The sequence below is a fragment of the Bidens hawaiensis genome, unplaced genomic scaffold (genome assembly GCF_021521415.1).
Source record: "Bidens hawaiensis isolate Kalapana, Puna unplaced genomic scaffold, B.hawaiensis_p1.1 tig00004474_1, whole genome shotgun sequence".
Classification (NCBI taxonomy): Eukaryota; Viridiplantae; Streptophyta; class Magnoliopsida; order Asterales; family Asteraceae; genus Bidens; species Bidens hawaiensis.
The window spans coordinates 869,031-883,757 of NW_027491269.1; the positions used below are offsets into that span (position 1 = coordinate 869,031).

General features: G+C 38.0%; 1 pseudogene across 1 annotated transcript; it reads right to left on the reverse strand.

Moving 5' to 3' along the window:
- Positions 1-218: 218 nt before the first annotated feature.
- Positions 219-1,977, reverse strand: LOC143626645 (casein kinase 1-like protein HD16 pseudogene; annotated as a pseudogene). Its single transcript, XR_013152453.1, has 2 exons — positions 406-1,977; positions 219-344 (listed from the first exon to the last, which is right to left on the reverse strand). The product of XR_013152453.1 is annotated as a casein kinase 1-like protein HD16 pseudogene (transcript).
- Positions 1,978-14,727: the final 12,750 nt, after the last annotated feature.

Here is a 14,727-nt window from a genome sequence, read left to right on the forward strand (position 1 = left end):
GATGTTAATTGGTTACGAGATGGATTGAGTTGGTTTCGTGTCGTGTTTCCGAGTCGTTTGATAGGTAATTTATGCAATTTGGCGTTGAATTGATTGAGCATTACAGATTTGGGTTTTTGTTTTGGTGTTCATATTTTTCCAGAAATCTGGAAAAGGAGGTTGAAGATTTGAAGATCTTCATCTGTACTTGAAGATTCGTTAAGTCATCAACCAGTTCGTTAAATCTTGTTCTCTAATTCGTCACCTAATTCGTTATCCTTCTCTACATGTTGACTTAATCTCAAATCTGCAACATTGTAATGATATCTTTGCTTCATTGGGCGACGCGCATTGTAAACTGATACCTATTGCAACATTGTAATGATATCTTTGCTTCATTGGGCGACGCGCATTGCAAACTGATACCTATTGCCAAGGGGGGCTACCTACACGCACTTTCTTCTTTGGCTGTTCATCTTCTTCTAAATTTATTAGCAATCTACCTCGTTTTTGTCCAACCTTGAGAGCTCCATCAATCTGGATCAGTCTCAAAGATGTAACGGGTTCAATCAAGGAATCAAAGAAAGAAATAAGCTTAGCATAATTCGGTTCTTCATCAAATTTCATATTTGTAACCGCTTCAAGAAATTGTTTAAACGGGGAGGGACAAAAGCAACATATGAGTTCAAGTGAAGTCGCCATTTTCTTTTTACAAACAAGGAAACTCTTATTGTCACCATGGTAGCCTTGCCATGGTAACCTTCTTTTTATTAGAAAAATTAATGTGTAAGATAATGATTCCAGGTCATCCCTTCTACTACCTGTACGACCTAAATGCACGTGTACACTCGCGTATCTTATTGTACCCCTGAATATATCCGGTCGTTGATCATATTCAACATGCATATCAGATGATGAGTCTCTCCACTTTGAAGCTTAACCAAGATCTATAAGATATAGCTTCTTCTCATCAACCGATCCAGGTTGGCCAAGTAAAAATTTTTCTGGTTTCACATCTCCATGCACGAACCCTTTTGAGTGAAGTTTTTCAAGAATAGATATTGCCTCAACAGCAATGCAAGCTACAATATTTGGTGCCATCGATTGGCTTAGAGTATTCCAAACATCGCAAAGACTCAGACCATACATGTTCATGACCAGAATGTAGAAATCACCTTGTCGGCCCTTGTAGCGGACCCATGGAATCCCATAACATCCGTTTAATGAACTGTACACTTGCCACTCGTAAGGAGGCCAGTAATTGCAGCCTTTACTATTACAATGCTCAAACTTCAATGCTACCTCAACTGCATCCGGGCCCGTTCTACCACTTCCACCTGTCACCCTCCTACCAACATAGACCTGCCCAAAACCACCCTTCCCCAACTTCCTTTCCATCTTATAAATAGGCGAATTTCCCACTTGTACCCTATCGGGAACAGGAGTTGTGTTTCCTTTCTCTTCAATTCCAACTATTCTATCCGCACGTCCACCCTCCATACCGATATTATTATCACCAACACCGTTAGCAACCGGTTCAACAACCGCGTTTGGAACAACGTCACAAGGTGGTTCAGCGTCTAAATCAATCAACTTAGCATTGCCTCTACCTCTACCGCCAGCTTGCCTCCCTTTCCCTACAGCTACAACATTACCCCTTCCACATCCTCTTCCACCATCGGTTTTCCTTCTCGTTGTTCAGTTTAGAGCAATGTTTTCAGCTTCTTCAACAGGTTGAGCTACGCCTTGTTGAAGATCTCCAATCCATTTTGATCTACGGGCCCCACTTCGCATTTGTGGCATCCTCACCCATGTAATTTATATCCACCTCATTTTCCCCATGCAACCCTCTGGAACTGCAAAACCGAGATGATCGAAAACAAATGCTTCAGCAATCGGAGACACGAAGAACTAATGTTATTATTATTATTATTACGAATCGATCTGCTCTCAGATCCATCAGTTCGTGGAGCACCTTATCTAATCTAATCAAACTTCAAATAATAAGAAAATGAAAACCTCTGTGAAATAAAATGAAATCGTTTATTGATTGATGGATGGATGGATGGATGGATTTGGGATTTTAGGACAAAAGGAAGAGAAATCAGATTATTAATATTATAAATTATTATTATTATTATAGATTCTAAGAAGAGATGAAATTAGCGATGAAATTGTATGGTGTTGTGTGATGCTTGCTTGCGGTTGGCTGGGTATCGATGTCTCTTTCTCTCTCTTTAATTTGGTTTTTCTTTATGTTTATATCACTTACTTTACTCTAACAGCTTGTTTAAGACCTATCAATGCACCAATGATTAAGCACTCAGTCTTTTAAGCTTATTTCTTACTGGATATGGGGTCAAACAATCAATGTACTATCATTTTCTCTTTTTGCTTCAAAAACTCAAAATTTTAAGGAGCGTAAAACAAAATGAATTTAATCGCCCCAGTCACTTTCAGTCTATAGATTAATGGCTATCCTATCAATCTACAAGTAGATAACAGGACTAATACATGCAAGCATGCTCCACAAACTTAAATAACCGACATAATTTTCAGCGAAAAAATAAAGTAAAATGCATAATAAACGCCCCAACTACTTTCCATTGTCAGGTAAATGGCTATCCCGAATATTTACGAGAAATTATCAGGACCAAACATATACAAGTATATGTCCTTCAAATATGAGTAACTTAGATACTTTTCAGCGAACGTAAGCAAAAAATCTTTTTGGTTTTTCTCTTTACATACATAAAACACAATCTTTTTGTCTTATTCGGATTTTTCTGTACAAACTAGAAATTCACAATCTTTTTGAATTTTCAATTTTCTTATAAATAAAAATAAAGACTTCACAATCTTTTTGGATTTTCGAATTTTAAAATGTTTTTGGATTTTCTAAAATTTGAAGAAACATAATGAAAACACACTATTTTTAATTTTTCAAAATTTTTAATACTTTTGGGTTTTATCTATACAAACTAAAAGCACAATATTTTTGTATTATTTAATGTTTTTGGGTTTTATCTGTTAGTACACAGTATTGCGTCTCGAGTCTTTGTATTTATCGTTTGGTTTTTATCGTTTAACTTAATGTAAAAATAAATTTATATTTAAGCTAGTTCGTTAGTTGATGCGTCTAGTTCGTTAAGGATGTTTAACGAACTAGACTATAAGTTAAGTTTCATCCTGATTCGTTAAGGATGTTTAACGAATCAGGGGGCGATTCGTTATCTTGATTATTTAATGTAATGTAACAAAGTGGGTGGCTAGTTCGTTACGGAATGTGTAACGAACTAGACCCATCTTCCTATTTATAGAGGTTCAGCCACTATTAATATTAAGTTTTGGGTTTAAGATATCGAACCTCTGCCCGATTGTTCTCTCAAGCTTCGTCTTAATTAATACATCCATAATGTATATACACATATCTATATAACTAATACTAATACATAACATTAACATATACTAGATCCATTTATAGTTATTAGACCTTAGACTGTGCTAGATCTGGGTGTTTACAAGTGGTATCATTGCTTTCGGTTTCTCGATTGCTATTGATTTGATTGTCAATTAGGTAATTAAGGACTGTTAATCATTATTTTGATATAAGGTTGTATTTGGATCGGATTCAGTGTGAATTGATTGAATATGGATTGATTTGTATTGGATCTGTGATCGTTAAAGTATTTGGAAGGTATTATGAGTATAATGTCACACCCCCAAATTTCCACTAACGGAGTTTTACCGTAAGGCGGGTGACAAACCAGGATCCGAACACATTAATCACACCAAACGACATCTATATGGTCTTAAAAGTTTTAACAAATCAAAATAAAATGTTCAGAGTACTTAAGTGCTAGTGCGGAAGCTAAACAAAGTGCGGGAGCCATCTCCCAAACAAGTTTAAATAATTTATGGCGCTACAAGCGCAAAACAAATATCAAATAAATGTTTTCAAACTTAAACCAATGCGAGTCCATGCATGCAATGTTATCCTAATCCAAGTGCTTGCTAGTGACCTGAGGAAACATGCTAAAAAGAGTCAACACATATGGTTGGTGAGTTCACAGGTTTTCAAAGTAAGTTATGCTCTATCAGTTCATAAACATTTATAAATAAAAGTGGCCCATGGTTAACTACACTTAGTTAACTCGTTGCCGCATAGTGTTATGTTTCCATCACGACCGAAGCTGACTAGTTATTGCCTCAAGTCAAGTATTGCCAAAACTTAACAATGTTTGGTCAAAGTTACACCCCGTTCGACCTCCAGTCGAGAATAATGCAGGGTGGGGTTTGTCAAACCCAATAGTACTATTTAAATTTACCACGCCAGTTAACCTTAGTTAACGGTCCGATGTTCGTGAGGACTTTCCATGGCAAAGAAACACTACGTTATAAGCAACCAAACGGTTGTGTAAAGATTTAGAGCAAGTAAAGTAAAACAGTTTTGCATGTTTCCTCCCCCAAAGGAAAAGTATAAAAGTGGGGCCGTAAACTCACCTTGTTGGTGCTTCGGGTATTACACAAATCCGACCGAAGTAAATGCGTCACATGCTAAGACCCTAAAAATGCAAGTACGTAAGTAACTTGTGGGATGGTTCCTAGAACCACTAGTATCCAACAATCTCCCATTGTTTTTAAAAAAAGACTTTTGACCAAAGTTTGACTTTTGTTGACTTTGACTAAAGTTGACTTTGACTAAAGTTTTGACTTTGACTAAAGTTTTGACCTTTGACTAAAATAATGACCTTTGACTAAAATATTGACCTTTGACTAAAAGGTTGGACTTAGAATGTTTACCTTATAATTCTAGTCACACTTAATCAATCATCAAGTATACACACTTAGCCATATTCCTTGCAATTCTATGATCAATACACTTTCACAACATCACAAGCAAGACTAACTATTTAGTCAACTAGTTCTAAGTTGACTTAAAAAGTCAAAGTTCTAATTTACCACAACTAACATATCACAATTTGCAATTATCTCAATTCAACCAACACCTTTATCACCTTTAACAATTTATACCACCTAAACCGATTTTTCTCATCAATCAAAACTCACAATTAAATTACCAAATAAATCACACATGTACACATCAGTATTAAGTTCAACATATATTTTTCTCACAATTTTTGGATTTACCAATTCGTCCAGAATATTCATATACTACAACAACATGATTTATATTTCTACAACAACACAGCAGTAATCAAAAATTTGTCAAAAATTCCATATTTGTCCAATTGATGCAAGACCAATTGGACTAGATTCCTAATTCAATTTACAACATCCTAGAAGTAGAATTATATCCATATCTATTTTTATCATCAAGTTATGAAATTTACAACTCAACTCAGAAATTATTATCCCTAAATCAGCTTTGCATCCTGATTTTATAAATTCATAAAAAGTACTCAAACAGAGTCCAAAAATTAAGATTCCAAACTTTCTGAAAACTAGATTCAAAGTACATGTTCATAGAATCAAAAATCGATCAAAAACTCAAACATATCATCAAGTTATCCACAATGCAATCCGGAACATCAAGTCTGCCAACAAGCAGTTTTAGGCACAATCCACTACAAATCACAACTTTTCTATCCTTTTGATTCAAAATCATCAAGAAAAATTCTTACCAAATCAAATTTCATATCTTATTTTTATCCATTTGATTTCATAAGAGAAGTAAAAACACATGTATTTATAAAAGACTCAAAAATACTAATCAAGACACATACAAAAATCATTTTTATTTGTCAAACTTTGATCATCCCCTTTCATGATCCAACCATTTGGATACAAGGTTCATATGAATTAAAAGAAAAAGAAACATATAAACATAATAATCTACTCACTTTGCTTGATCAAATGCTTAAACCCTTGTTTACCAAAATCACCAACTCTTGTGTTATGGAGAAAATACTAGAAGATGATTGTTTGTATGAAAGAAAATGAGAGTATGTGTGTGTGTGTGAGTATCACGGCCAAAGAGAGAGGAAAAGGGAAAGGAAAAGGTGTTGGCATCCAATAGTTGTAACCTCCTTGTTATTAACAACCCTTTATGATTGATTTAATGAATAAAATTACTTAGGTTAACTTTTATTAACTCATGTGTGACATGCTACATATTTTAATAAACATTTCCTATGTAACATAACCTAAGGTTCCATTTAAATAATAAACATGTTACATGACATACAATATAACCTATTTAATCATTTAGCTTACTTACAATCACATCATCATGTAATAACCATAATATAACATATTAATCACATAGCACATTATACTTATCATACATGTTATATGACATGTTTATTATAACATGCAAGACGAGTTTATTATCCTATTTATAATTAGTCACTTATCCTTGTTTAAGTCACCAATGACACGTTGACTTAAATATACGCATACATGACATCACATGTACAAGAGTTCATACTCATAGTTAACAGAACTAACTGAGTTTATAGACTTAGTCAACAGGATTTAACTGGGTTTAGTTAACAGAGTTAACTTAAAAATGCCGGATGTCACATATAATCTGGAATTTGTATTAGTATTGGACTGTTTTGGTTTGAATTGAGTTTTGGCCGAAACAGAGGTTTTGATTTTGATTGAATTCTGTGTAAATTTGATTGGACTGGATTTGTGATTGGTAAGGTATTAGGACGTGGTTGTGGACTGGAATTGGAATTTGGTTTGGTTTTGAATTAACTTGGTTTGGATCGGGATTTGGCCGAAAATCGAGTAGTGTTTTGGTTAATTTGGACTCGATTTGATGTTAATTGGTTACGGGATGGATTGAGTTTGTTTCGCATCGTGTTTCCGAGTCGTTTGATAGGTAATTTGTGCAATTTGGTGTTGAATTGATTGAGTATTACAGATTTGGGTTATGGTTTTGGTGTTCATATTTTTCCAGAAATCTGGAAAAGGAGGTTGAAGATTTGAAGATCTTCATCTGTACTTGAAGATTCGTTAAGTTATCAACCAGTTCGTTAAATCTTGTTCTCTAATTCGTCACCTAATTCATTATCTGTTCGGATTCGTGTCATTTAATTCGCGTGACACGTGTCCTACTTCGTTAACTTTGATTCCAACAACTTCTACCACGTGGCAATAGTTGTTAGAGTTTGTTACAACCGTTTTAACAACCTAATTTTCTATTGTTGATTCTTTATCAACTATAGCTAATTCGTCACCTAATTCGTTACCAATGCCTTAGTGATTCGTTAAGGAAACTAAACAGTTCGTTACCTTAATTCGCTAAGCTTTTACTTCTTTGATTCGTTAAGGGATCACTTGATTCGCTAACCTATTTCGTCAATCTAATTCGTTACTTTGACTTAATTTGTTGACCCAGTTCGTTATAACCTATTTTGTGTGATACTGTTTCTAATTCGTTACTAAGACAACTGTCAATTCGTAAATTTTAATTCGTTAACTACTGTTTACAGTTCGTTAATACCTGTAACGATTCCGGCAAATCCAGGTATACCCTAGCCGGTATATACTATTTACGTGTCATTTAACATTGATTATATGAGTTATAGTACGTATATACGAGTATATATGATTCATAGTACGAATCATACTCGATTATATAGTGAATCGTATTGGAATTACAATTAACCAATGAACGATTATTGAAACCCGAACGAATCGGGAATTACATTGTAGACGAAATATATAATGTTTAGTGATGTTTACGAAGTATTAATGCTTCGGGATAAGTGAATTATAGCACAGAAAAAGGATTTTGATTTATTAGTACGTCGGTACGATAAACGAAACCTTTAACATCAAACCAAGCAAGAGACAATCGATCAAGCCGAAAAAGATGTGTAATTATTAATAATATGATGTTTTAATGTCATGGTTTAAGTTTTTAAAGTTTTTAAGTCGGTTTTATGTAAATTTTATTTTAACCCGAAAAACGACCATTTTATGCTCGTTTTAAGCCGAATTACGAGTTTAAACGAGAAACGAACTGAGCCAGATTATCCACAACATTATCCGGATTGCGTAATCCGAATGTGTGGCCTAGAATTGATGTGTGGGGCCCACCCCCATCCATCTTAATGGACCGATCGGTCCTTTTGTTTTTATCATTCATTTCATTTTTTTTTTTACCACACATCTCACACAAAACTCTCTCAATTCCTTCATCATCCATCCACAACCCTTGATTTCTATCAAGTTTGTAAGGTAAAAACATGGTTTAGTTAGTTAAATCATAGTATTGATTTCATGTATTTGAGTTGTTTTGCAAGAACAAGAGGTTCCAAGTGAAATATGGGTTAAAACCCGAGATGGAACCGATCCTTGCACGATCAAGTGATGTATACAAGTTATACACGGGATCTTGATCCAAGAAAGTAGTTAAAAGAGTTTAGAACGAAATTTTACGGTTAAAATCTTGTTAAAATGAGTTTCCAAGTGAAAGATGGGTGAAAACCCGAGATGAAACCGACTCTTGCATGATCAAGGGATGTATACATGTTATACAAGGGATCTTGGTCCAAGAAATGAGTAAAAAGAGTCGAGAACGGATTTTTACGGTTAAAACCTTTGTTTTTATATCAAAACCGACACTATGAAAGAAATGGTTTGATTGTTTGTGTAACTTGCTTGGTATAGTGTTATTGTGCTTGTAAGTGTTGTATCTAGTGGCTAGCAAAGGCTAGAAACCCGGATCTTTGCGATCTAACGCTAGAAAACACAAGATAGTTCGGTTTTCGTGTGAGTTAGTGATTTTGGACAGATTGTAATGTGCTTAGATTTGGGTCACGAAATTTAACAGAGATGATCGACACATGAAAATAAGAGATCTGTGAATTTTTGGTAATTTTTGGATAAAAGATGAATATTTGGTGAATTTAATGCTCGGTTTTGGCCAAAAATGGTGAAAAATAGCTAAACTTGATGAAAAATTCTGAAAAATTTGGGATAAGCTTTTTATAACATATAAAAGTCACACACAAAATTTGAGCTCAGTTGGAAAAGGCTAAAGGGGCTTTTCGGTAAAACGAGTTCTAGAGCTTTCTAGCTCGGTTTTTGTGAAAATGGCTTGAAAAATGAGTTTTGGGTTCTGGAAAAATTCCAGGGAGTTATGAGGATGGCAGGGATCATCCCAGAAAAATTTGGGATTTTTCTAAAGTCTTTTGGTATTTTTGACATATTTAGTGTTTTAATAAGGTTTAAAAATAGATAAATAAATGTAAATATAAGAAAATAAATCTGGAAAATTTATATAAAATTTCTTACTGTCAAAATAAGTTTTGTGCAAAATTTCAAGACCCGAGACTAAACGGGTAATTATTTGTGCTAAAAAGAACATAAAAACAAATTTTTAAAGCTTAAAACGTGTAAACCGGCAAAACTCGCATAAGCGAGCTGACCGGCATATGAAAACCCTAAAAATAGACCATTTTCATAATACTAAGTAAATTAAATAAAAGTAAATCATCCGAAAATAATTCGGATGATTTGGGTAATTTTAACCGATTTTACTGTTTCCGGCACCTAAATGACGGAAACGGGCCCCGCGGCCAAACGGGGTGTCCAAACCGAGCTCTAATTTCATCACTTTAACTAAAATATCAGTCAAACACCATTTATGGGTCGAGTGTGGTCAAACTCATTTTTGAAACTTAAAAAAAAAAAACGGATAACCGTGCTAGGCACGCGAATCGAAGAAAACATAAAAATGATAATTTTGACTGTCAAACTCTAAGCAATGTCACAATCTGAGTCCTTAGAAGTGTCACGGGGTCAACATTGTCCCCGGATCGAGTACAGTCTTGGGTTAACAATGTCCCCAGACGTACCGATTGACATAGATTTAATTTAAGGGAATTATATAGTAACGACTAGATATTATATTACAGATCCAGGCACGTAGCTGTTCATTGTATTACCCACCGACTCACAAAAACGTGAGTTTTCACAAGCCCTTTTACTGAACTGTTTTAAACATTTTCCCGGGGCGGAAAACATGTCTTTGTTAAAATATTTAAGTACATACCGATCGTATGGAAACACTTGCATATTTATATATATATGGTTTGATGCATAGAATTAATAAATTGTTTACCGTGTGGAATTGTTTTGGGGTAACATAGTTCCCAGAGGTTATTATTGTTCTGGGGTAACATAGTTCCCAGGGGTTATTATTGTTCTGGGGTAACATAGTTCCCAGGGGTTATTATTGTTCTGGGGTAACGTAGTTCCCAGAGGTTATTATTGTTCTGGGGTAACATAGTTTCCAGGGGTTATTATTGTTCTGGGGTAACGTAGTTCCCAGAGGTTATTATTGTTCTGGGGTAACATAGTTCCCAGAGGTTATTATTGTTCTGGGGTAACGTAGTTCCCAGAGGTTATTATTGTTCTGGGGTAACTTAGTTCCCAGAAGATTAATGGAAATGTTCTGGGGTAACATAGTTCCCAGCATAATTACATTGCTAATAAATGGTTATTAAAATGATCTGTCAGTGTTTATTTAAATTAGTGAAACTCACCAACTATTCGTAGTTGACCCGTTTTCTTTACATGTTTTCTAGGTATGCCCGAGTTGGAATGATTGATATGTGCTTAACTATCTGTGCTACCTGTTGGAAGCTTGCTGCTCTATATTTTGTAATGAATATACTAATGTCTTATCGGTAAAATATGTGTGTAACACATAGACAGTAACGAAACTCGCAACAATGTAATATGTTATAAATTAATGTAGTGGTATTTTCTTTATAAGCAATGCTGTTGATATCAGATGTGTCTGTTGCATCCCGTTTACGTTTCCGCTGCGGTTACGGGGTGTTACAGAACTTGGTATCAGAGCCATTGGTTATAAAGAATTAGGATGTTTGAAAGAGATACCTAAAATATAACCAGTAGCTCAAGTATTATAGGATCTGAATATCAACTAATAATTTATTGTGACGGGATTCGGATGAACTTGGATGGACAAGTGAGTTATTATGGTCCGGAACATAATAACAGACTTGTCTGCACGGGAGAATTCAGGGGAAGTCACGAGGAACTTTAAATAGGTAAAATTGGCAACATATGTGTAAATATATGATAATATTATTATGTGGTAAAGTTGTATAAAAAAGTATGTATTAATTTGATTATGAATTACACTATGGAAAGAACTATATGCTTGTTAACTTGTGTGCAGGTAAAAATGTCAAGCCCGCATAGCTTATCAGTAGAGGAGGATCCGGAGGAGGTTAGCCCCGGAAACTCCGGGAGCCTACACGTGTCATCCGACTCCGAGCCTAGCGAGGCGAGTCACAGGAGCTCGAGCCAGTCCTCCCCGGCCCGGATCGTCAGATCCCCTACTCCACTCGCACCGCAGGCCACCTCTGTCCCTCCGGGATTTGGTCCCCGCCTTACGGCGCGGATCAATATTCCGCGTGTCCCACCGACCTCTCCCCCACCCCGCCCTGCTACTCGTCGGGGAGAGTCCTCATCTCAGCCCGAGCCGATGGCTCTACCTGTCTGGGGCCTTCCGAGATAGGAGCGGGATGCGGCAGCCTGGCTACGAGTGCTCACAGAGCAAGTAAATGAGCACTCAGCCGCCCTGACCGTGGGGGTACAGAGACGGGTGTACCTTGGTGACCGCATACTGGATTGCCAGTATGCAATCGACCGTTTGACAAGGGAGTGCTCGTACTCCCTATTGATGGTTCAGCGGTTGGAGGCGTGGCTCCGGGGGGTGATGGCAGTAGTGGTGGTGTTGGTGGCAGTGATGATGTGGTGGGCATACCACCGTGTTTAGTAGTTATGTTTGGATGGGGATAGTCAGGGACCATTTTTTTTTATACTCTGTGTAAGTAGTTAGTGGTGATACTAACACGGAGTGAATCTTGTTTAGTTATGATACAACCACTGGCCCCTAGGGTGGGTCTCTTTTGGGGCATATCTTTATAGATACTTTTGGGTATCATTCAAGCACTGACCCTTTTACGGGTTATGTCAAGATGATACCGACATAGGGCCCTTGTATTAAAACTTAGTTGTGTAATGTTGACTGGAAAGTATGTAAACTGATGTTTGTGTAATATGTATCAATGTTTACTAATGAATGAAATATGTATTGTGTTTTATAATTTGAAATGGTATTGATTATACGTATTTCTTGATGTTGTGTAGAATGGCACCGAAACGATCAACGAAAATATCGGAAGTAGATGTGAGCCGTTTGATTGCTCAACAGTTGGAGGCGGCGATACCGGATATAGTATCGCGCATCGCCGCCAGTATCAACAACTCGACCAATCCAACCCCTCCGAGCAATCAAACGCCCATAAATAATGACGGGGAACAAAATGCTAATCCTCCAAGGAATGATAACACTATTCCGAGTAATGACGCACCGCCTAGGGTGGTCGTTACTGACAGCAATGGCCCTATACCTACGGTAGAGACAAACCGTACTGAACCAATTCGTGCATCCAGGGGATGTTCGATCAAGGATTTTATGCTGTGCAAGCCATTAGAGTTTAGCGGGTCTGAAGGACCGAATGGGTTAGTTAAATGGATAGAGAAAATAGAATCAGTGGTGAATATTAGCAACTGTCCCGAGGATTGTGTCGTTAAGTACGCCACCTGTACATTCACAGACCATGCCTTGACATGGTGGAACACCATAGTACAGACTCGAGGTCAGGCAGCGACAAACAATATGACCTGGGCGGAGCTTAAGGCTCTTGTGTTGGAACATTTCTGCCCAAAGAATGAATTGCAGAAACTAGAAAATGAGTTGTGGAATCTGGAGATGAAGGGGGCGGACCACTTGGGTTATACCAATCGGTTTAATGAACTGTCACGATTAGTACCGTGGTTGGTCACCCCGGAGACGAAGAGGGTGGAACGTTATATTTGGGGACTTACTCCAGTAGTGAGGAGTATAGTCAACGCGGGGGGACACCGGACGTATGAAAGTGCAGTGACACAGGCTGGCATTGTCACGTATGATTTCTTGCGGAGCGGATCACTAAAGGTGACAGGAGAATCCGCTGGGGGAAAACGGGGTACGCACGATCATAGAATCCAGGAAAAGCAGCAAAGCAAACGAGCTAGGCCCGCTGCCCAGAGCTATGCCATGACTAGTTCGGGCGGAAGGCAAGAACCGCAGAAAGGAACGTTTCCTAGTGCGGGAAATGTGGTTATCACCATGGTGGCGTGTGCAAAGAGGTGGTGTGCCACCGGTGTGGCAGGATTGGACACTACGCACCAAATTGTAAGACAAATCTGAACAACCTGAACCGACAACCGCAACCGATTCGTGCACAACCATTTAGGACTCAACCAGCCCGACAGCAGAACCCGCAAGGAAACCAGATGGTGACCACTAGCCGTGCTTGCTACGAATGCGGCAGCACGGATCACTTCAAAAGGAACTGCCCGAAACTGAACCAGGGAGGAAACGGGAGACAACTCAAGGGTCAGGCATCGTCGTCCAATCCGGCGCGAGGCCGTGCATTCGTGATGGGAGCGAACGACGCGCGCCAGGACCCCAGCGTAGTGACAGGTACCTTCCTCGTCTCTGATCATTACGCTTCTGTATTATTTGATACAGGCGCCGATAGAAGTTTTGTCTCCGTTAGATTCCTTTCGATAGCAAACCTTCCTATTGGTGAAACCATAGAACCTTACACCGTAGAAGTCGCTAACGGTAAAACCATGATAGTTAATCGGATAGTTCGGAATTGCCCTTTTATTCTGAACGAACAATCCTTCCTGATCGACTTGTTACCGGTAGAATTGGGTAGTTTTGACGTGATAGTGGGAATGGATTGGTTGGCACGTAACAGGGTAGAAATTAACTGTGAAAAGAAAACCGTCAAGATCCGGGTGTCGGATGACGAGGAGGTATTAGTGCAGGGAGAAAAATCCGGCACCATGATACCATTTATATCCCACCTCAAGGTGTTGAAATATATACGTCAGGGATGTGTGGCGTATCTAGCGAGCCTGACGGCCGCTGATTCTGAGGAAAAACGGGTGGACGATATTCCCGTGGTACGCGAATTTCCACAAGTTTTTCCAGAGGAACTTCCTGGATTACCGCCAACCCGACAGGTCGAATTCAGGATCGATCTGTTACCTCAGGCTGGCCCTGTTGCTAAGGCGCCCTACCGACTTGCACCATCCGAGATGCAAGAATTATCCAACCAGTTGCAGGAATTGTTGGATAAAGGATTTATACGTCCCAGTTATTCCCCGTGGGGTGCACCTGTTTTATTCGTGAAAAAGAAGGACGGGAGCCTTAGAATGTGCATTGATTACAGGGAATTGAACAAGCTGACAATCAAAAATAGGTATCCTCTCCCCCGAATCGATGATCTGTTCGACCAACTACAAGGTGCGAGCTACTTTTCAAAAATAGATCTTAGATCGGGATACCATCAGGTTAGGATCCAGGAGGAGGATATCCCAAAAACTGCATTCCGGACTCGCTACGGCCATTACGAATTTTTAGTTATGCCTTTTGGACTAACAAATGCGCCAGCGGTGTTCATGGATCTCATGAACCGAGTTTGTAAACCCTATCTTGACAAATTCGTCATCGTGTTTATTGACGATATTTTGATATACTCGAAGAGTAAAGAAGAGCACGAGCAACACTTAAAGTTAGTTCTAGAGCTCCTGGATCAGGAGAAGTTATATGCAAAATTCTCCAAGTGTAACTTCTGGTTACAAGAGGTGCAATTCCTCGGTCACGTTATA